Source organism: Natrix helvetica (assembly GCF_964273705.1).
Source record: "Natrix helvetica genome assembly, chromosome: 3".
Lineage (NCBI taxonomy): Eukaryota > Metazoa > Chordata > Lepidosauria > Squamata > Natricidae > Natrix > Natrix helvetica.
The window spans coordinates 58,392,139-58,417,289 of record NC_138549.1 but is presented as its reverse complement, the minus strand read 5'-3'; positions in this window follow the sequence as shown (position 1 = coordinate 58,417,289).

The window sequence follows — 25,151 nt, the reverse complement described above, 5'->3', positions numbered from 1 at the left end:
TTGCTGAAAATCCACTGAAGCAAAAAAGTTTAGACATAGTTACTACTTTTTATTCCTATTCATTATAGGTCATGGATGGGAGAGATGGCAGTGGGCACCTGCTCTCCCTCAGCAGATGGCACCATGGCAGATAACTGGGCAGTGGCCAACCCAGGGATTGACCTCTCCACCGAGTCCAGTCCCACCTGCAATGCCCCAACAGGTTCTTACCCCACCTTCCTACAGAGAAGAGTTCTAAACAATGGAAGAAGGGATGAATGAGGAGGAAGCTGCAGGATGGATAACGTAACAATGTGATGAGGCGGTTCCTAAGTTTAGAGATGTAACTAGGTTCCTTCCCTCGTGTGGGCCAATAAAATGCCACCGTTGCTGTCAACCTGGCCACAGAGCCAATGCCATAAACGTGCACACCAACCACTATGACAGTAAAGAGAAGACCCCAGATGCCACCAGAAAAGAATCATCTGAGCCAACAACCTCTGGAAGAGGATCCCCAATCTATGGTGATGAAGAGTCCTACCAATGGGGAGGCCTCGGAGGAGGGAAATGCCAAAGACAACCCAATGGTTAGTGCACCCATCTTCCCCTTCACCTTCAAGTCAACCTCCAAGTACCCGAAATGGGGGTGGAAGGGGAAGTTGAAGTAGTTGTGGACACCGGTTGCACTCGATGCTTATAATAGAACATTCCTTTCTAGAAGCCCAAGGTAATTCTTTGTCCCCGATCCTCTGCACCTGCCTCAAACTAGATGGGTGGAAATGCCAGCATGGCAGAGGAAGATTGGATCATGTGATGGACTTGTGGGTGTGAGGACAGGATCATAAACTTTTAACTGGGTGGAAACCCAGGAAGTTTCAGATTCAGGATTGCCACAGATGTACCAACATGTCTCTCTTATTAAATTGGAAGTTTAAGGATAGTTCTGCCTTGGACTCTGATTTATTTCTGGATGATATTTGGAATGCTGACAATACAAACATGTACATGCACACATATAAACATGTATATTGGAAAATTAAAAAAAATCCAAAGATGAATGCTATAGGATTATAACTTCTCTTACAATTTCCTGTCAAATTTGAGAACCAATCTAGTATAATAGCTGATGGTATGTACAATGATTAATGCTGAATCTGAACCATTTCTGGCTATCCATACTATAGCATATTCAATTGTTCTTAATTATTCTTTGCTGGAAAGTTTATTTTTCCCTTCTGAATCAGAGAAAGGAATAGTACCAATTGTTCAATTTTCATGAGAACATTAATAATTTTTTTCAGATAATATCAAATCCTACTGTCTCAGAAACAGAAATTTTGGGCTCAATTGTTGTAAATTGAGGGCTTTAATTAGGAAAAAAGCTTCATGACTGTTGTGGCAAAATTTGAGCTGCCCAGCCCATTCCCAGAAAAGATCTTGGTTACTTGACTTTTTCCATTTTTCCCAAAAGGACTACCCTGGAACTGTTGTGTAACAAAGGCATTGGTAAGATTTTCCCAGAGTCTAGTTGAACACTTATCCTTGATTCCTTGATAATATGAAAGTATAATTTCTGGGTTTTAGGATCTTTTCTGAATTCTTAGTCTGATCCTCAATTATTTTCTGGTGGATTTCCATTCAACTAATAAGGTTCAATCTTACTAGAAATTTAGAGCTGAAAGCATCCTTGGAAAAAGAATCAGTCCAATCCCAAATGAATACAGAAAAACAGAGTTGGAAGGGTGCAAGGACAGCCTTTTAAAGAAAGGTTCATACTACTGCCTCTTTCAGTGAAGGCAGCACCATCCCCTCCATCAAAGAGACATTAATTATATCTTTGATCTAATCATATGCCATCTCCTATGAGGCCTTAGCCAACCAGGTGGGGGACAGGTGGCAGAGCACCAAGGACCTTGTCCATTTCCTTGGAAGTAATTGTGTCATTTTTTTCCTGTCATTTCTTCAGTGACTTCCATAATCTCCATAGGATCTGATCATCTGGTATCCATGTCCAAATGAAATCAAACAATTTTATCTAACAGATGCTGAGAATATTCCTTGAAGCAGCTCTGCAAAGGTTCCCCTGGTCCTAATCATCCTGAGCATCTGGCTATCTGTGGATACAATAAGAGCAGAGAGGTAAGTATGTTTCACTGCTCTTATCACCACAACTTAAGCCCTAGATTTTATCTTTGCTCAGTTAGCTTCACCCACATCTCATCTTCCCTCCTCCCTCTGTGTATGTGTGTGCGAGAATGAGTGAGTGAGTGAGTGACAGCAGAAAACCAAATCAAAGTTGAAGGATGAGGGAGAAAATATATTAAAGCTTTTCTGCAGAAATAAATGATGTGTGATATAAAATTATATAGGATTATACAGTGATATGATATAGGATTATGCAAACTCTGTAAATTTGTTATTTTATGAGGGCATTAAGAACAGTGGTGGGATTCAGCCAGTTTGCATCACTTTCGGAGAACCAGTTGTTAACTTTCTGAGCAGTTTGGTGAACTGGTTGTTGGAAGAAATCATTAGGGCAGAGAACCCGTTGCTAAATTATTTGAATCCCACCACTGATTAAGAGTAATTGTCATTAAATCAAATCATTAAATTATTCAATATGAAATGATAATTTGTTAAATTATGTAATCATTAAAAGTGATGATGGCATGTTTCATGATTTGGGAGAGGGGCAGATAGAATCTGTTAATCAGCAAACATTTATATTGGTACAGATGAGTGCAGTGACATCATAGGAGAAAGTTCAAGGCAAATTGCAAACAGACAAAGGAACAGATTACAAGACTTATCTCAAACAGATTTGCTTCAAATTGACTTTATTTCTATGTAGGCATATACATACATGAGTGTACAGTACATAGATATTAAAAATTCTTCATTATGATCTCCAGCCTCTCTTCACAAACTGCAGGAGCAATCTGGCTGGCTGTAATTCTTCACAATGTTTTTCCCTCCAGCTGACCAACAAGAAGCACTAAGAAAGGCAGCTAGCAGTGTCCTGCTACCTTCTCTGTACTTTCTTTACAACTGCTTTCTAGAATGCTGAAAAAATAATCATAATCATAAACATAATTATGGTGTACCATGCAGGGGTATAGTAAAACCACCTTTCAAAAGAACCAGAAAGCAGCAGAGGAACAGTGGCAAAACATCAGAGTGCCTTGACTCTGCAGGATGAGCAGGAAGTTCCTGTTGAAGACTGCATCATCTCTTTGCCAATCTTTGCCTATATTGATCACTAAGGGAATGGTGAAACACCTGGCGTTAACCTTTTCTTGCTTAAATGAATCCCTGGGTTTAAGGGAAGGTTCTCCCTCACTCCAAGTTGTAATTTACATAGAACTGATGATTTCCCATTCCCATATACAGGTAGTCCTCAACTTACAATCACAATTGAGTCCAAAATTTCTGTGCTAAGACATGGGTTAACTAAATTTTGCCCAATTTTATGACCTTTTTTGCTGCAGTTAAGTTAGTAACATGGTTGTTCCCCATTAACTTTGCTTGTCAGGTCAAAAATGTGATCACATGACACCAAGATATTGCAACCATTATAAATATGACTCAATTCCCAAGTGTCCAAATTTTGATCATGTGATTATAGGGCTGCTGCAATGGTTGTAAGTGTGAGGAACAATCATAAGTCACTTTTTTCAGTGCCATTGTACCATGGAGCAATCACCGAACAAATTGTTGTAAGTCAAGGATTACCTGTATTTTTGAATAAATCGAGCTCCAAAACATAATGAAGGTCTGTTAGTATTCATTGCTAGGCTAAGCCAATATCTGCATCCAGGACAGCCATATTGTATCTATCTATAAATAAATGCTGAGTCTGCTACTTAATTACTCTGGTAAAAGGATTTACTGTTGCAGTATTCAAAATGAAAAATTCTGTCTTGTTGCTTAAAACTTACTTGCAGATTGGCAAGAGAAAAAGTAACAATTCCAACATTTTTTTCTGATAACTTCACTACTACTGGGATATTCAAGTTACATTAAAATATTATCTTCTCTGCCAATGATCTGAATATGCATAATAATGGGAGAAAACTCTTGAAAAGGTGGTTCTTAAGGATCCTTTCCTCTTGTTTTATCTTTAGATGGTTCCTTGTTTTATTTTCTAGGTTTCCAAGTTGCAAAATAAAGGTTTATGAAAGGTGATGGAAAGTCTAAGTCCTAATGAACAACTTGAAACTCTTTTTGCTCTGTCATCCTGATGTACTCTCATTGCATCACAAAAGCCAAGTTGCATGATGCAAGAATGTATGAAATCTATATATTATTGTGAAATACCTATTGCAGATTACCTATTGCAATGAAATGTCATCAATTCAATGATGGCATGTAACTGTTTTCCCAACCTCCAACATTTTAAGCAGTGGTGTCTTAATGCGAGCTGATCTCTTAAAATAGTCTACATGAGGCAAAGATGGTCAGGCATTGTGAAGTGATTATTTGTTCTTAAAGAAACAAGTCAATCACCTGGAAATTTTTCAGATTTTTCTGGATTTGGATATGATACCTTCTTCACTGTTACTTCCAGCTGGATCAGATTTACTACCTCTAAAGACTAACACTGCTGGAAACCAGAGGCCAGCAAACCTGGCCCAAAACAGTAATTGTGAGAGCAGAGTTGGTATTCAGCCGGTTTGGACCAGTTTGCGCATACCGGTAGTGGACATTTTAATTGGTTCGCTGAACTGGTAAATATGACCTCTGGATGGCCCCACCCCGCCTACCCACTCGCCTGCTTGCCACTCACCCAGCCCACCTGGTCACCACTCGCTCTGGCCTCCCACACACCCCACCCCACGCAGTTACTCCTCACCTCCCGGAGCAGCATAGCACACTTTGTGGCACTCGCTTGCGCATGTGCACAGTCTCTACTCTGTGGCCTGCCTGCCTAAGCTGCCTTCCTATGTGGTGCCTGCCCTGCACCCCAACTGAGCTGCCTCCTCCTGCCTACAGCTAAGCCTGTGAGTTGTGCTAGCCCCCTGTCCCCGGAGCTTGCTGTGTGTGGCTAAGCTGCCATGGCCTGGCATGCCTCCATTCCAGGTCATGCTGCCTGTAGACTAGCTTGCTGCAGGCCCCTCACCTTCCCCATCAGGCTCATGACCTTACCTTCCTCATGCAGCTGGTGGCAGAGGGGAAGGCAAGTGCCCATGAGGAACTGAGGCTTGGAGCAATTTTGGACCTTGTTAAGGAGAACCGCTCCTCAGCCCAAGCCATGTGTTTCCAAGCCTGGGCAATTGCAATAGCTTTTCACATCAAGCAGCCTGGGCTTGAAAATACATGGCTGGGGTGGAGGCGCGCTCTTCCTTAACAAGCTCCAAAACTGTTCCAAGCCTGGGCTCCTCGTACTGGCCTTCTACCTGGATGTTTCTGTGTGCCTGGCTTTCCAGATGGGCCCCCAAAGCGCTGTGCTGTTAAAGACGCTTTCACTCTGACTCCCAGCAAGTCTAGAGGTAGAGAGAAGAAGAAGCCACTGATCACATGGAGCCGCTGCTCCAAGTGTTCTCCAGCGACTTGTTTTCTCTCCTTGCTGGGAGAGTGAGAGAGTCTTTCACAGTACAGCATTTTGGGTCCTGTAAGTGTAAGTCCCATCCAGAAATCCAGGTGGAGAGAAGCAGTCAGGTTGAATCCTTTTTCTGTCTGGTGCAGCACTTTCCGGACTTACCAGGACCCAAGTGCAGTGTTGCAAAAGGCTCTCACCCTCTCCCAGCAAGAGAGCGGTGGAGAGAAAACAAGTCATTGGAGTGTCAGACCTGCAAGCCATCTTTTCTTTTAGGTTTCAGCCTGACATACTTTCTACTATTCATTTTCTATTGTGAGAAAATGGGAAGGGGGATTATATGGAGTTGGGTGATATGTAGCCATAACAAAATTCTTTCTAGAAAGCCAAGGTCATCCTTTGTTTCTGCACCTGGCCGGAACTGGATGGGTAGAACTGCCAGCATGGCAGTGGAAGATTGGACCATGTGATGGACTTGTGGATGTGGGGGCAGGATCTTGAACTTTCAATTGGGTGGGAAAACTGGGAAGCTTTCAGATTCGGGTTTTCCCAGATGTGCCAACAAGGCTCTCTTAATAAATTGGAACTTTGAGGAATCCTTTGCCTCAGACTCTGATTTAATTTTGGATGCTATTTGGAACGCTGACACGGAGAACACTTGGAGCAGCGGCTCCATCCATGTGCTCTCTGGGTCAGTGGCTGCTTATCGAGAGCACATCTTTTGCAGCAAAGCACTTTGGGTCCTGCTTTTCTCTGCCTGGCTTTCCGGATGGGACTTACAGGAGTCCGACTCCCAAAGCACAGTGCTGTGAAAGACTCTCTCTTTCCAAGCAAGAGAGCGGTGGAGGGAAAACAAGTCACCAGAGAACATGTGGAGCGGCTCCATGTGCTTCCAGGTTAGCGGGTGCGGCTTCTCTCCCCTGCTGCTCTTGCCTGGAAGAGCGAGAGAATGTCTTTTGCAGCATAGCAAAATTTAGCTTTGGGTCCAACTTCACTCCCATTGGGAGAGTGCTGCAGACAGCAGAGAAAAGCTCTGCCACCGCAGCATTTTTTGGACTGGGACTTACAGGAAGACCCAAAGCAGCAACTCCTGGTTGCTAAAGTAAATTTCACTGTGTGCTTTCCCAGGGCCCTGAGGGCTGCCCTCCTGGAGTGTTGCTACTGTCACTCTGGAGCTCTCCTGCCGCTGCTGCTGTGGCCATCAGAATCAGTAAATTCTTGCTTTGCTCCCTGGGAAGGGCTCTGTCGTGGAGGGTTGTGTGCCCAGATCAGGCTCTTTCTCTCGAGCCTCCTGCCTCGCATGTCTCATGGGGTCTCACTCTCCTAGTCTTTTTAGAAGGAAGGGAAGGAGGAAGGGAAGGGAGAGAGAGAGAGAGAGAGAGAGAGAGAGAGAGAGAGAAGAAAAAAAGAAAGACAAAGAAAAACAAAGAAAGAGAAAGGAAGAAAAAAGAAAGGAAGGGGGAGAGAGACATAAAAGAAAGAAAGAAAGAAAGAAAAAAGAAAGAAAGAGACAAAGAAAGAAAAAGAAAGAGGGAGGAAGAAAGAGAGAGAAAGAAAAGAAAGAAAGAGAGAGGAAAGGAAGGGAAAGAAAGAGAAGCAACCTGGAATTGAGGAGAAATTTCCTAACAGTGAGGACAATTAGCCAGTGGAACAGCTTGCCTTTAGACGTTGTGGGTGCTTCATCACTGGAGGTTTTAAAGAAGAGACTGGACAGTCACTTGTCTGAAAGGTATAGGATCTCTTGCTTGAGCAAGGGGCTGGAATAGAAGACCTTCCAGCTCCATTTTGATCCTTTAATAACTGTATACTGCTGGAAATATTCTTATTTGTCCACTGCATTGCATGGGATTACCTTTGAAAATGGCTCAATTTTTTCCCACTGTTATGATATACAGCTATGCAATATTGGTTTGCGCCAAGGGATCTGATTCCATGACCATTATTTTTACAAGTGTATTGTGTTCAGTGTATTTCCATGTTCGATTCAAATTGCTGGAACTGACCTTTGAAGTAAAATGATTTCAGAGTTATCAAAAAGGTTGCCATTCTGCACAATTGTACCTTGTTTATTAAAACCATCCACAAAATGAGTTGGGAGGGATCTTGAAGGTTTTCTAGTCCATCCCCTTGCTCAAGCAGGAGACCCTGTACCATTTCAAGCAGGAGACCCTGTACCGCCCCAGGCACCTGATGGAATCTGATAGATTCCTGACGGAGCTTGGGCCAATACCTGTAGCCTTGTCCCGCTCCCGTTCCGAGGACCTAGTGACTGCCTGGAATAGGGCGACGACTGGGGCCTTGGACCGGGTTGCGCCGTTGCGACCTCTCCTGCGGCATCGACCCACCTGGGCTCCTTGGTTCACTGAGGAGCTCAGGGTGATGAAGCGCCACAGGAGACGTCTAGAGAGCAGGTGGAGATCCTCGCGCTCCGAATCTGACCGAACACAGGTAAGAGCCTATTTGCGGACTTACCTTGTGGCAATAAGAGCGGCCAAACGTAGACATTGTGCTGCTCTTATTGCGTCCGCGGATAACCGCCCTGCCGCCCTGTTTAGGGTGACTCGCTCCCTCTTATCGCAGGGGGCGCGGGAGACACCCTTACAGGGTAGAGCAGAGGAGTTTGGGGAATATCTTCAGGACAAAATCGATCAGATCCGGAGCGGGTGGACCTCCGTCAGTGGACCAGACGAGCCGCCAACAGCGAGTCTTGAGGGACCATTCTGGGAGGAGTTTGACTCTGTTGCCCCCGAGGATTTGGACAGGCTGCGTGGACGGCTGCGACCCACCACTTGTTTAACGGACCCGTGCCCCTCCTGGCTGGTACTGGCAGCCTGGGAGGTGACACGAGGCTGGCTCCTGGGCCTGGTGAGCGCCTCACTGAGTGAGGGATACTTACCAACCGCCTTGAAAGAGGCGGTGGTGAGACCCTTGCTCAAGAGGCCCGCGCTCGACCCAATGGAGCTAGCTAACTATCGTCCAGTCTCCAACCTCCCCTTTCTGGCGAAGGTTGTCGAGAATGTGGTGGCGCAGCAGCTCCCGCGACACCTAGACGAATCCGACTATCTAGACCCACGCCAGTCCGGCTTCCGACCCGGGCACAGCACTGAGACAGCCTTGGTCGCGTTGGTCGATGATCTCTGGAGGGCCAGAGATAGGGGTTGCTCCTCTATCCTGGTCCTATTAGACCTCTCGGCGGCTTTTGATACCATCGACCATGGTATCCTATTGCGCCGGTTGGAGGGGATGGGAGTCGGAGGCACCGTTTTGCGGTGGTTCGGCTCCTACCTCTCCGACCGGAAGCAATGTGTGTTGACAGGGGGGCAGAGATCGTCCCTGAGGCCACTCACTTGTGGGGTGCCACAGGGGTCGGTCCTCTCGCCTCTCCTGTTCAACGCATATGTGAAGCCGCTGGGTGAGATCATCCGTGGTTTTGGGGTTGAGTACCATCTTTACGCTGATGATACTCAGCTGTATATTTCAACCCCAAACCACCCCAACGAGGCTGTCGAAGTGATGTCCCGGTGTTTGGAAGCCGTCGGGGTCTGGATGGGGGACAACAGACTTAAACTCAACCCCTCCAAGACCGAGTGGCTGTGGTTACCGGCGCCTCGGTTCAGCCAGCTGACTCCATCGCTGGCCATAGGGGGCGAACAATTGTCCCCTGTGGAGCGGGCGCGCAATTTGGGCGTCCTCCTTGATGCCCGGCTGTCAATGGAGGACCATGTGGCAGCCGTGGCAAGGGGGGCGTTCCACCAGGTTCACCTGGTGCGCCAATTGCGCCCCCTACTGGACCGGAGTGCCCTGCGCACGGACACTCATGCGCTGGTGATGTCTCGCCTGGACTACTGCAATGCTCTCTACATGGGGCTTCCCTTGGGACGCATCCGGAGACTGCAGCTAGTTCAGAACGCAGCCGCGCGGGTTATTATGGGAAGTACACGTTACTCCCACGTAACACCTCTCCTGCGCGAACTGCACTGGCTACCTGTGGCCTTTCGGATGCGTTTCAAGGTATTGATCACCATCTTTAAAGCGCTCCATGGCAGTGGACCTAGTTACCTGCAGGATCGCATCCTACCACACACGTCCCTGCGACCTATCCGCTCACACAGAGAGGGGCTCCTCCTGGTGCCGTCTGCTAGTCAATGCCAGCGGGCGACACCTAGGAGTAGATCCTTCTCTGTGATGGGCCCAACCCTCTGGAATGACCTCCCCCCTGACATTCGAACTACCACCGACCTCCGTTCCTTCCGGCAAAAGTTAAAGACTCACCTATTTCAATCAGCTGGCCTGGCACTTTCTTAGTTTTACCTCCCGGGGATTTATTTATTTTAATTGGGTTTGGGGTTTTAAAAAGTTTTTAATATACTATATACTATATTTAATATTTATTATTCTATGTACAGTCTTGCAACCTCCTCCACCTACGTATTTAATTATTTAACTGTTTTGTATGTATTTTATAACGTATTTTAGTGACTGTACACCGCCCCGAGTCCCTTCCGGGAGAGGGGGCGGTCTATAAATATGAATAATAAATAAATAAATAAAATAAATAAATTTCAGACAAGTGAATTTCCAGTCTCTTCTTAAAAGCCTCCAGTCATGAAGCAACCACAATTTCTGAAGGCAAGCCATTCCACTGGTTAATTGTTCGCACAGTTAGGAAGTTTCTCTTTACTTCTAGGTTGCTTCTCTCTTTGATTAGTTTCCATCCATTGTTTCTTGTTTTGCTTACTGGTGCTTTCGAAAATAGATTGATCCCACTCTTGTGGCAGCTGGTCAGAGCTGTCATCCCTCTGCAACCCTTCTCACTTTGATGCCATCCTGACAGGGGGAGGGGCATTGTCAGGAGGGAGAAAGACAGGAAACCAACCATCCTATGTGCCAACCTGGGACATCAGAAGAGGGCCAGAGGCCACCTGGCTTGTGAGCAGAAGGCAATTGGCCACCAAAGGGGTGCCAAAACTCCAGAACTGTCACCAAGTCTTAGACTCTGAATTTTATTGGTCATTTGGGAAATTGGCTAAGTAGGGAGGGCTTGGGAAAGGGATGAGATAACTTGGGGTATCATGTATAGGAATCCTCAGATCTAGCTTTGCTACGCTGCAGCCACTTGGCCTCAATAAATGTATACTTTTCACTATGAATGGAGTTGAGAGTCTTTCATTATTAGGTGACCAAATTCAGGCAGACCTGACTGCCTGAACTAGATTAAACTAGATTTGCAATGATGATCCATCTGGAGGACAACTCCTACCATGGGGATTGGACAAAAGAAATCTTCTCAAGAAATAGAGCAGGAGGAGGTGGAGAAATGGAATGGCATCTTCAAAACCAGGTAGCAATGAAAAGAATCCTGGTCAAAGAGAAGAGGCAGAAGCATCACTAGAGCTGGATACTCAATCCAGAGCTCAGTGGTTGACCAGGATTGGGAGGATCGAGGAATGGGTGAAGACTCTCCCAGGGTGACTCTCACCCATGGGGGCCTAATCCAAAGCCAGTGTCCAGCTGGGGCATGCGATTCAATACCAAATGAGTTGGACCCCCACTCTGTCATGCTAGAACAGGTGATCGACTTTCTGAATGAGGCTTTCAAAATGTTGAGGACCCGAGAGGCCCAAAGGGGGCCAGACCCACCACAAACCCAACTGGCCGGGATGACCACAGGCCAAGCTGCCACCACTATTCCTTCCCCAATGCCACCACTGGCTTGGATCATTTTCTCAGGGAGAGGGGACCAATGCCCACTGGCTCTGGGGGTGAGGTTCAACAGAGATGCCAAGCAACTGGCATTCTTCTTCTTCACCCATATGTGCAGTTATATGGAGAAATACAGGGCAAACCTCCCAACCAACCCAGCCAAGCTGCTCTCTATTACCATGGCTCTAGAGGGAGAAGCCTTGGAGTGGTCGATGGCCCTCGATGATTCTGTGGTGGAACAACATCACTTTGACTAGTTCATCTGTGCCTTAAGGAAGATGTTTGAAGACTCCCTCACAAAGTGGAAAGCCAGGACTAAGATCAAAACCATCCGACAAGGAATACAACCTGTTGCCTCTTACATTCATGAATTTGGGAGTCTGGCCTGCAAATTAACTAACTGGCTGCAACACATACTAATTGAATATTTCCAGGAGGGCCTGAGCAAGAAAGTGTTCCGCACCTGCCTATCCCATGACTCACCAAGGAACCTGCAGGATTGATACATTCTGGCCAGGGGTGGGTTCCTGCCGATTCTAACCAGTTCGGTAGAAGAGGTTCCACAAATCTACCAGCTGTTTAGAACTGGTTTCACCGGTGGAACCGGCCCCCTTGCTTGCTCGCTCCCCCCCGCCCATCCGCACCACACTTGTCCCGCCCACTGCTCACTGATTGGCTGGCTCACCAATCACCCCACCTGCTTCTAAGAGCCCTATCTAACCCACTTACCTTTTATCCTGCTTGGCTCTCTATTGCTGCCTGTTGAGGAGGTACATAAGCTGCAATTAAGTGTGGGAGCAGCCTGCCACGGCCCTTCACTATAAGTGAATCTGGTGACCTTTTGCAGTCTTGCAAGGATCCCGGGCTCACTCATAGTGCAGGGCTGCATGGCCGCCAGCAAGCACGGGCGCAGGGGTGGGACGTCGGCAGGAGCTTACAATGCATGGCCAGTGTCTTTGGCAAGTTCAGGGACCTTACAAGGCCTTTGCAAGGTCCCTGGACTTTCCTAAAATGCCTGGCCACCAGCAAGCACGGGTGCGGAGATGCGGACGGCGGCGGGAGCTTATGCAGTGCGGCTGGTGTCTTTGGCAAGTTCGGGGACCTTGCAAGGCCTTTATTTAATTTATTGTGTATAGAGTATGTTTAATGGTTTTATTTTAATTTATTGTGTATAGAATATTTTTAATGGTTTTTAAGGATTTTTAAATTATTTATAGAATATCTTTTAAAAAATATTTTTAGGGAGTTTTTATTTATTTATTGTTTATAGAATATGTTTATTACAAGAAATGTTATTCCTTTTTGCAAATGTTTTATTTGTGATGCAATATATTGTTTTTAAGTGTGCAGGTTGGTGCATAGTTATGTGTCTCAAAGTGGCTGCTTTTCTATGGGCAGGCCAGGTTGGTGCAAGGCAGCTTTGCCAGATTTTGTGTGTTTCTGTGTGATACCTGGTTGTTTAGGTAATTGTGAGGTGGTTGCTGGTTCTGTGAGCTTCCTGGCATTGTCCTTTATAATTTCCCACAATGCCTTGATGGTTTTTATTCCAGTGGCTTTGTCTTTCCTGTCCTTAGGGTTAGGGAAAAAACTGGTTTCATCTGCAGTCTTTTGGGGGAACATTGTTATTTTTTGGTGTTTTCCTGGCACTGTCATAGTTTGTGTGTGTGTGTAATGTCCCACAGTTATCTACACATTAATAATGATCAAGTACTAATAATATTTCCTTATACATTTTAGTGACCTTTCCTTACATAATTGGTGTTTTCTTTCACACTTTTAGATTTCTAATTTCTGTTTCTGTTAGTTAGCCATTGATAAAACAAATCCCATGTGAAAAAGTATTTGAAGCCTTCTTGATTTTAATTGTCAATTTATTCATTCCTGCACATTCTAATATTTATTCATTTTCATATCTTTGTTTTTCCACTGTTGTGCAAACACAATTCCTGCAGCTATTAACATGTGTAAAATTAAATATGTATTATATTCCCTTTGAAATACACAACCAAATATTACTGGTTTTAAATCCATATCTTGCTTTACCATTGCTTCTAACCATGACACCACTAACTCTTGAATAGCTACTTGGTCTGTCCTAAGTAGCTATTCAATTCATATATTCATATATTCATATATTCATATATTCATATAATTCATATATTCCTGTTTTTTGAACTGAGGAATAAATTTCAGAAAAAGAAATCTGTATTGCTCTATGAATCTACCTATGACATTCATTCTTGATCTAACTTCTTAGATGAAAAACTACAGTATATCTTTCCTGTTTGTTGGGGGACATCCTTCCTGAAAAGACTATACATTGTTGGGTGAAAACAGAGGTCCCTTCTGTTACCTGTAGTGTAGTCCTCAGCTTACAACCACAATTGAGTCCAATATTGTTTTATTTCTTCTGCAGTTAGTATTATTTAACAGGATGAAGAGGCAACAGAGTATGACCGCTAGGACAGTCATCCTTCCTCTGTAAGTAGCTGTCTTTATTGTTTTTGTGCTGGTTTCATCCTAATGCAGTGCATGCAATGGAAGAGTTCATTTCTGTGTCTCTTTGTGCAGGCCATTCATCGGAGCAAGTGTGATGTAGAAGACCGGCAAGGACAGTTATCCTTCCTCTGTAAGTAGCTGTCTTTATTGTTTTGTGTGCTGGTTTCATCCTAATGCAGTGCATGTAATGAAAGAGTTCATTTCTGTGTCTCTTCTTTGTGCAGGCCATTCATTGGAGTCAGTGATACTGAAGACTGGCAAGGACAGTCATCTTCCTTCAGTAAGTAGCTCTTTTATTGTTTTGTGTACTTATTTTAATCTTATTTAAGTAGTAGGTGCACAAAATAATAAATTTCCTTTTTTATATCTTCTTTTTGTAGACATTGGGGGAAAGAATTCAGTGACATTGTCTTGGTCACTCCCACCTGGTCACATGACTGCCAAGCCACTCCCACCCAGTCACATGACTGCCAAGCCACTCCCACCCAGTCACATGGCTGGCAAGCCACTCCCACAAAGCAGGCCACACCTACAGAAGAGGTTCCCAAAATTTTTGAAACCCACCACTGATTCTGGCAGACAAAATGGAAATCAATCTGGCCCGTTACCATGACTGTGCCCCTCAGACACAAAAACAACCCTAAGGTTTTCTCAGTTTCATGAACTTTTACAGACAGGTTATCACAAAGTTTGCACAGATAGACATGGCAATCACCAACCTGTTCAAAATGAAGAGCAAAGCAAAACCTAAACCAAGCTAACCGTTAAAATGGTCAATGGAGTGCCAGGCTGAAATGATTATTTGCCACCAAGCCAGTCCTCAAGCACTCAGACTGCAACATCCCCTTCGTCTTTCAAGTAGACACCAGCGACATTGCCATTGGAGGTGTCCTACTACAGAGCAATCATAAAGAAGATTTGCAACCCTGTGCTTAAACTTCCAAAATATCTCCAATGTAGTGGGCATATGGGCCATTTGAGAAAAAGAGGTGTATGCCATACAATGGGCACTCCTCACTTCCTAGAAGTCAGTAAAACCCCTTTTGAAATATGTACGGACCACAAAAACTTAGAAGTATTCAAAACACCACATAAATTCTCCTCAAAACAAGTGAGCAATACTTTAATTGATTCAAGTTCATTCTCTGTTACTTTTCTGGTGGGAAGAACTTCCTGGCAGATGCCCTCACCAGAGAAAGCAGAACTGCTTAACTCATTCTTTGCATCAGTCTTCATACAAAAAGAAACTATAGCCCAACCTATGAAAAACATAATTGTAAAAGGCAGAATAGACGTAAAAAGTAAAATAAGCAAGAAAATGATAAGAACTTGACAGGTAAAAGCTTGTCTAATCTTGATGAATATAAATCACTGGGACCTAATGGATTAGATCCTGGACTTCTAAAGGAGCAGGTAGATGTTATCTCAGAATCATTGTATCATATCCTTAAATTTTTGGGAGCACTGGGGAACTACCAGAGGATTGGAAAAGAGCTGATGTGGTTTCTATCTTCAAAAAAGGGAAAAATCAGACCCAGGAAACTACTGACCAATCAGCCTAATATCAATACCTGGAGAGATCCTGAAAAAGATAATAAAAAATAGATCTGCAAACAACTGGAAGCAAATGAAGTTATAACTAATAGCCAGCTGGTGTTTGTTAAAAACAGATCATACCAAACCAATCTTATTTCAGTCTTTGACAAAATGACTAAATTGGTAGACCAGCAAAATGCTGTGCATAGTAAGTTTAGACTTTAGCAAGGCATTTGACAAAGTAAACCACAACGACAATCTACTTCTTTTTTTTATTAAAGGTTTTGACAAATTTTACAAATATTACCCCTTCACCTTCCCACCCTCCGACCCTCCCTCCCCCCCAACCTCCCAGAGCAAAATACAGAGTATAAACATTTAACAATCATACGCTAACATAAGCTAACTGATTTTGACATCCTACCTCCTCTTGTGCTTTAATTCCCCTTTTGTTAAACTAATTTTACATAAATTGTAACATTCTTTGTGCCTTCACTTAAAAGCTAACTGAAATTTCCTAGTCCGATATTTATTTTGAATATAGTCAATCCATCTTCTCCATTCCAACTTATATTTCTCAACCGAATGGTCCTTCAAATATGCTGTAATTTTGGCCATCTCTGCTAGATTTACTACTTTTAGCGTCCATTCTTGAATAGTAGGCAATTCTTCCCTCTTCCAGTACTGCGCCACCAACAATCTTGCTGTCGTCGTTAAGTTCAAAATCAAATTAGTCTCTATAACTGTACAGTCTGTAATTATACCTAACAAAAACAGCTGGGGGGTGAACTTTATCCTTTTTAAAGTATATTTTGAATAACCCACCATATTTTTATCCAAAATGCTTTGACTTTTTTGCAAGTCCACCATATATGGTAATACGTAGCATCAGCACAATCACATCTCCAACATTTAGGTTGTAAATTCGGATACATACAAGATAATTTTTTGGGATCTAAATGCCATCTATACAACATCTTATAAAAATTATCTCTCAAATTCTGAGCTTGCGTAAATTTTACATTTCTTACTCAAATCTTTTCGCATGTTTCCATCATTATTGGCTCTTCGAAATTTTGTGCCCATTTTATCATACAGTCTTTAACTAACTCGGTTTCAGAATCTATTTCTATCAGTATATTATACAACCTTTTTATATGCATTTGACACTGGTCCTTAATTTGTTTTACTAAGCTATCCTCATTTTGCATGATACCAATTGTCTGATGGTTTTTCCATCTAGCTTGTAACTGTCCATACTGGAACCAGGTTTGATTTACCCTTTCCTCTCTTAATATGTTCAAAGGCTTTAACTGTAGTACACCTCTCTCTACATTAAGAAGTTCTCTATATGTAATTACATCCTGTTTTTGTTCTATACTCATATTCTCTATCGCGTGTCTGGGTACTACCCACATAGGTATCTCATCATTTAACCTATATTGGTATTTTTCCAGACACGCAATAGGGCATTCCTTAATATATGGCTTTTAAAAATCTTATCCACCTTCTTATCATATATTAAATAAGCGTGCCAACCATATACCAAATCATATCCCTCAATATTCAATATTCAATCCTCTGTTGATTAATCGAATCACTAATTGTTGATAAAACTACTGCTTCATAGTATAATTTTAAATTGGGCATTTTCAAACCTCCTTTTCCCGTATATCTTGCATTATTTTAAGTTTTACTCTTGGTTTCTTCCCCGCCCAGACAAAGTTATTAATACCTTTCTGCCATTCTTCCAAATTTGCATCTTTTTAAAGTATTGGTATCATTTGAAAAAGAAATAGAAACTTAGGCAAAACGTTCATTTTTACTGCTGCTATCCTTCCCAACAATGACAATTGTAGTTTTTCCCATTTATTCATCTCTAACTGTATTTTATGCCATAATGGTTCATAATTATACTTATATAATTTCCCATTTGAGGTTGTAATGTAAACTCCTAAATATTTAACCTTTTCTACTATCTCGCATCCTGTTACTCTTTCTAGTTCTTCTTTTTGATTTGTGATCATATTTTTAACTATCATCTTTGTTTTTCCTAGATTTATTTTGAACCCAGATACTTGACCATATTGATTAATTATGTTCATTAGACCTATAGCTGATTTCCCCGGTTGGGTTAAGGTTACAACCAAGTCATCCACAAATGCTCGTACTCTATATTCATAATGCCTAATCTTAATTCCCTGTAGGTCATCTGACCCACGTATTCTATTCAACAATAACTCCAAGGTTAAGATAAACAATAATGGAGACAGGGGACACCCCTGTTCCTTTTTCAATTTTGAAGGATTCTGTTAAACTACCATTAACTATAATTTGTGCTGTCTGTTTCTGGTATATTGCCTTGATAGATTGTGTGAAATACTCTCCAAAATGCATCTTTTGTATTATTTTTATTAGAAATTGCCAATTCACTCGGTCAAATGCTTTCTCCATGTCTAAGAATAAAAGCGCTGCGGGGACTTGGTTGTTCTTCCCCAAATATTCCAATATATTAACAATTTGTCTTACATTACTTTTCATTTGTCTCCCCTGTATAAAACCAGATTGATCATTATGAATCGTTTGTTGTATAATTGACACCAACCTATTTGCTAATATTTTAGCAAAGATTTTATAATCTGTATTAAGTAATGAAATAGGTCTATAGTTTTTTGGCTGAGTGTGGTCCTGATCTTCTTTTGGAATCAGGGAAATAAAGGCTGTTCTCCAAGATGGCGGTACCCTTCCTTCCATTTGAATTTTATTAAATAATTCCTTAAGAGGATCTACCATTTCTTATTGTAACTTTTTATAATAAACCGCTGTCAAGCCATCTGTACCTGGGGCCGTCCCAATTTTTAATTGCTTAATTGCCAGGAGAATTTCCTCCGTTGTTACAAGTTGATTCAGTCTTTCCCTTTGTTCATCTGTAACTATAGGTATTTTCTCTTTCTCCAGATATCTATCTATATCTAAACCTTGTATTTTATCACCAACGTACAATCTGGTATAATATTCTGAGAAATCCTTTTTAATCATATCCTGTTGATAAACTTCTTTGCCTTTGTATTCTACCTTCTCTATAGTACGAGACTTTTGTTTTTTCCTCAACATGTATGCTAGCCATCTACCTGGTTTATTTGCATTACAAAAAGTATTATGTTTAGTATATATCAGGTTAGTGGCTGCTTGATCTGACATCAACATGTTGAACTGCCCTCGCAATAAAGAAATTGCTTCTCTTGTCTTCTTATCATCTGGGTTAGATATTAATGCCTGCTCTTTCTTTTTTATCTCTTCGTCTAATTCCCTTTGTTTTTCCCCCTGTCTGCGCCTACATAGATTGTTCAAATTTATTAAGACACCTCTCATGTAAGCTTTGCTTGCATCCCAAACCATTTCCATCAATGTCCCCTTATGCATGTTAAAAGCAAAATATTCTTTCAATAGTTTTTTACATTCTATAACATTTCTCTCATATCTAAATAAATTTTCATTTAACCTCCAAGACCTCCTAGATCCCTCTCTATATTCCAATTCCATCCAAACCGGATTATGATCAGAGTTCTCGGGCATATCTTTGTCTTCTTCACCCTAGAAAGTAAATCATTTGTAATTATTATGAAGTCAATTCTGGAAAAGGACTGATGCCTATCGGAAAAAAATGTAAAATCCTGTTCTTTAACATTCCGTTCTCTCCAAATGTCTCTCAGTTCCATATCATCCATCAACTCAAAAAAGGATTTAGGGAGTCTTGTTCTTGTTTGACTATTTTGCAGTAGTCTCTTCTTGTCTTTGATGGTGTCCAGTACTCCGTTCCAGTCACCCAATAGTATACACAATCTATAATCCCATTGTGTTAATTTAGTATGAAGCAACTTGTAAAAATTTTCTTGTTGTTGATTGGGAGCATATACTCCTGTTAAGAGTGTTTTCTTTCCTTCTATTAGTAGTTCGATTGCAATATATCTTCCTTGAGGATATGCTTCGATTAATTCAGCCTTTAAATCTTTTCTTAAGTATATAACTATACCATTTTCCTTCTCTGGAGCAGATGCCACAAAGTATGGTCCCAATCTTGCATTCATCAAGTATTTCTGATCCTGTGTTCTAATATGTGTTTCTTGCAAACAAATTACATCATTTTTAAATTGTTTCAGATAGTTAAATATTTTATTCCTTTTTTGTGGTGAGTTTAAACCATTAACGTTCCAGGTTAGAAATTTAATTGTCATCTTCAGGTCCCTGAAGCTTTCTAAGAGCTGCCTGGAAATCTTGATGGGATTTCACCTTCGGTCTTGCTCCCCCCACACCTTCTGTGTTCGTATTTGTAATTTCTTGGATTATTGTCTGGGCTTGCTGCATCTCTAATTCTTGCTCTTTGCTTTTAGTGGCCGCTCGAGTTTGTCTTTGTTCTATAATTTCTTCTATCTCCTCAGGTAAGTCCAGAGTTTGAGCAGCTCCCGCTTGTACCTGAATATCTTGTTGTCTGTTCTTGCCTGCTTCTGTTCTTCCTTTAGGTCCTGGGGATGGAGGGCATCCAGCTATAAAAATCTCTTGCTTTCCAAACTGTGTTAAGACGATATCTTTATCCTTGATAATTCACCACCAATCTGACTGGGGCCTCCCATCTAAATTGAATCTGGCGACTTTTAAATTCATCCACCAAAAATGCATAATCCTTTCTGGATCTCAACATTTTTGGGGGATTTCCTTCAATACTATCTCATCTTATCCTGCCACTTGTAACTTATTTTTGTAAGTTGCTTGCAGTATTTCATTCCTAGTTTTCCCGGTGACAAAATAAATTACAATATCTCTTGGTAGTTGTCTCTGTCTGGCAATCCATGAATTCAGCTGAAGAGCGCATTGACAAGACTTTGGGGCAGCAAAATCGCCTTGCTTCAAGCCTCCCATTGACTTGCAAATGCCTTTCACACCATTCCAGTCTCGGTGCAAAGAGCATTTACAAGATGATGGGAGCCTTGAAGCAAGGCAATTTCGCTGCCCCAAAGTCTTGTTGTCTTGTAAATACACGCCAGGACAAATAACACTCAGCTAATCGGGTGGCAGCAGAAGCAATGGTGCTGCGGCGGCAGCATGTGATCAGCTATGAGTGATTGAAGAGGTTGTGGGGGGGGGGGGCAACATGTGATGCAATATCTTTTTGAAAAAGTATTGCAGCTGCTTTGCAAGTTTTGGAGCCTTGTAGATCTGTCACCATGACCGGAGGGAGGGGAGTGGCAGCGGGAATTGCAGCCGCCATGGCCATGGGGAGAGCAGACAGATGACAGTGTGTTGGGGGGACCAGGAAGGGAGGGAGGGATGCCTCAATGGGGCTTCACAAAGGCTTGCAACTCATCAGCTCCAATGAAAGAGGGGAGAAGCAAGGCCAGCATGGCTTCTAGTGTTAAAGGAGACCAGGAGGGGTGCAGTTGAATGGCAAGGCCAGTGTGGCTTCTGTGATTGCAGGAGACATGGAGGGGGGGCGTGCAGTTGAATGGCAAGGCCAGTGTGGCCTTGGTCACAGTGGAGCGTTGCAGCCACCTTGTGACCACTTTTGTGCTGCACTATAAATGCAGAAATTATAATCAGGATAATAATTTGCGTTATATCTCCTCCTGGCTCACATTATTGTAGTAGTTATCTTACAAATTGTCTATTGAAGCACATGGAAAAATCAATGAGAGACAAAAGAGGAGAACCTTAAGAACAAACTATTGTGTAACTGCCATAAACAGAATAGTTTAGATTTAGATTAACAGAGTTGGAAGGGACCTTGTAATCCAACCCCAGCCCAAGCAGGAGACCCTACACCATTTCTGACAAATGACAGTTCAATTTCTTCTTCAAAGCCTCTAGTGATGAAGCTCCCACAACTTCTGAAGGTAAGCTGTTCCATTGGTTGATTTAACTTTAACTTTTATTTGATTTCTAAACCGCGCCCTCTCCCAGAAGGGACTCGGGGCGGTGTACAGTCATATTAAAAAACAATAAATATACATAAATATAAATATAGCAATAGATATAGGTGTGGCTGGAGGAGGTAACATATAATTTACTGTACAATAATAGTTAAAGTTCAAATTTAAAATTTAAAAAATTTAAAAATTTAAAAATGCATTAAAAAACTACCCCTAAAAAACTATCCCGGGATAAGATGTTTGCCAGGAGTTCTTTTTTGGTATACAATGGGACTATAAATGGGCCAGGCCGGCTAATTGGAACAGGTGGGTCTTGAGTTTCTGTCAGAAGGAGCGGAGGTCGGTAGTAGTTCTGATATCGGGGGGGAGGTCATTCCAGAGGGTTGGGCCCATCACAGAGAAGGCTCTACTCCTGGGCGCCGCCCGTTGGCATTGCTTAGTGGACAGCACCCGGAGGAGTCCCTCCCTGTGGGAGCGAATTGGTCGCAGGGACGTATGAGGTAGGATGCGATCCCGCAGGTAACTAGGTCCTGTGCCATGGAGCGCTTTGAAGATGGTGATCAACACCTTGAAACGCACCCGAAAAACCACAGGCAGCCAGTGCAGCTCGCGCAAGAGAGGTGTTACGTGGGAGTACCTGGTACTCCCCATGATAGCCCGCGCGGCCGCATTCTGAACTAGCTGCAGTCTTCGGATGCATCTCAAGGGGAGCCCCATGTAGAGAGCGTTGCTGTAGTCCAGATGGGACGTCACCAGCGCATGAGTGACTGTGCGTAGGGCGTCCCGGTCCAATAGGGGGCGCAATTGGCGCACCAGGCGAACCTGGTGGAACGCCCCCCTCGCCACGGCTGCCACATGGTCATCCATCGACAGCCAGGCATCTAGGAATTCGCCCAAATTGCGCACCCGTTCCACAGGGGGCAGTTGCTCTCCCCCTATGGCCAGCGATGGAGTCCACTGGTTGAACCGAGGTGCCGGTAGCCACAGCCACTCTGTCTTGGACGGGTTGAGCCTGAGTCTATTGTCCCCCATCCAGACCCGAACAGCTTCCAAACACCGGGACATCATTTCGACGGCCTCATTGGGGTGGTTTGGGGTGGAAATGTACAGCTGTGTATCATCAGCGTACAGGTGGCATCCGACCCCAAAACCACGGATGATCTCACCCAGCGGCTTCACATATGTGTTGAACAGAAGGGGCGAGAGGACCAACCCCTGCGGCACCCCACAAGTGAGCGACACATTGCATCCGGTCGGACACACATTGCATCCGGTCGGAGAGGTAGGAGCCGAACCACCATAAAACGGTGCCCCTTACTCCCATCCCCTCCAGCCGGCGCAATAGGATACCATGGTCAATGGTATCAAATGCCGCTGATAGGTCTAATAGGACCAGGATAGAGGAACAACCCCTATCTCTGGCCCTCCAGAGATCATCAACCAACGCGACCAAGGCCGTCTCCGTGCTGTGACCGGGTCGGAAACCGGACTGGCGCGGGTCTAGATAATCGGTTTCCTCTAGGTGCCGTGGGAATTGCTGTGCCACTACACTCTCTACAACCTTCGCTAAGAAGGGAAGGTTGGAGACGGGACGATAATTAGCTAGCTCCGTCGGGTCCAGGGAAGGCTTCTTGAGTAAGGGCCTCACCACTGCCTCTTTCAAGGTGGCCGGTAAGGACCCCTCGCCCAGTGAAGTGTTCACTAGACCCAGGAGCCAGCCTGGTGTAACCTCCCAGGATGCCAGTACAAGCCAGGAGGGACACAGGTCCAATAAACATGTAGTGGTTCGCAGCTTCCCACGTAACCTGTCTAAATCCTCAGGGGCAACAGAGTCAAACTCCTCCCAGTGTGGTCCCTCAAGACTCACTTCTGACGTCTCCCCTGGTCCACTGAAGGGGGCCCATCCACTCCGGATCTGAGCGATTTTGTCCTGCAGATATTCCCCAAACTCCTCTGCTCTGCCCTGCAAAGGGGCTTCCCGCGGCCTCTGTGATAAGAGGGAGCGGGTTACCCGAAACAGGGCGGCAGGGCGGTTATCAGCGGACGCAATAAAAGCGGCACAATGTCTATGTTTGGCCGCTCTTAGTGCCACAAGGTAGGTCCATAAGTAGGCTCTTACCTGTGTTCGGTCAGATTCGGAGCGTGAGGACCTCCATCTGCTCTCTAGGCGTCTCTTGTGGTGTTTCATCACCCTTAGGTCCTCGGTAAACCAAGGAGCCAGGGTGGTTCGTTGCCGCAAGAGAGGCCGCAAAGGCGCAACCCGGTCCAAGGCCCCAGCAGCTGCCCTATTCCAGGCGGCCACTAGGTCCTCCATCCGGGAGCGGGTCAGGGCTACAGGAAGTGGCCCAAGCTCCGTCTGGAACCTATCCGGTTCCATCAGGCGCCTGGGGCGGAACCATCTTGGATAATCTGATTCTGCCTCCCCGCGGCGGGGGGTAGCGCCAGGGAAGTCGAGCCGAAGAGATGAGTGATCTGACCATGACAGGGGAGTAACAACCAAATCCCCTATTCCCAGATCACTCATCCACTGCCCAAATACAAAAACAAGGTCCAGCGTGTGGCCGCCCTCGTGTGTGGGGCCCTGAATTAATTGGGTCAGGTCCATGGCTGTCATGGAAGCCATGAACTCCCTAGCCACCTCGGACGCTTCTCCCGTCGACGGCAGGTTAAAGTCCCCCATAACCAAAAGTTTGGGGGTCTCAACTGCCGTCTCTGAGATCAGCTCGAGGAGTTCGGGCAGGGCTGCTGAGGCATAGCGAGGAGCCAAGTATACAATCAGCAAGCCCCACTGCCTCCCTGGGCCCCATTTCACACCAAGGGACTCACACCCGGATATCTGTGGCACAGTGAACTCCCTCGGTTCCAGACTCTCCCGTATAACTACCGCCACCCCACGTGGCGGATTCAAGGAGAGAAACTTTGACAAAAGCACTACTGATAACCAAAGATAAGCTGATTAAAGAAGCTGACAGAGGGTCTTGAGATTTTACAAGATATGTAAAAAGCAACAAGTTATGAAGTCCACACAAATTTGATTAAGGAAATAATCAGAAGATTAATTCCACAAATGGCAAAAGACATAAAGACTGCACTATTACTGGAAAGACACAGGTTGAGATATGAAAACTAATAAAATATTAGTCAAATTTAGTTAAAATTATAGCATTATGTTAAAAATGAAGTGATAATGGATATAGAATAATAATTGATAACGACAACAATGTACACATATGTATTGGTTTGATAAGAGAAAATTTGGTATAAATTCTAAATGGTGATCATGAAAGGAAGTTTAGAAATTCTGCTATGTATGAAAGCTTATAATATTTTTAAAAAGAGTAAGTTAAATTTAGTTAAACTAAGACCAAAAAAAATGAAATGATGATGGATATTGTTAAATAAATGATTGATAATGATAATAATGTGATATTTGCATTGACATGATAAAAGGGAAATTGGATATAAATTGTAAACAGTGATTAAGAAAGGAAGTTTAGAAACTAAGACCAAAAAATGAAATGATGATGGATATTGTTAAATAAATGATTGATAATGATAATAATGTGATATTTGCATTGACATGATAAAAGGGAAATTGGATATAAATTGTAAACAGTGATTAAGAAAGGAAGTTTAGAAACTAAGACCAAAAAATGAAATGATGATGGATATTGTTAAATAAATGATTGATAATGATAATAATGTAATATTTGCATCGACATGATCAAAGGGAAATTGGATATAAATTGTAAACAGTTATTAAGAAAGGAAGTTTAGAAACTTTGTTATTAAACATAATTAATTTTTATTTAGAAAGTGTTATAAAGATGTAATGTTGCTGGCTGATATTGAAAATGGATAACAGAATGCCATCATGTAGTTTTGCTTTAAATTTTGGAATATTTTATATAAAGGGCCGTAAAAGCAATTATAGTCATATGAAGATTGAGGTATGATGATAGTAATATATATAT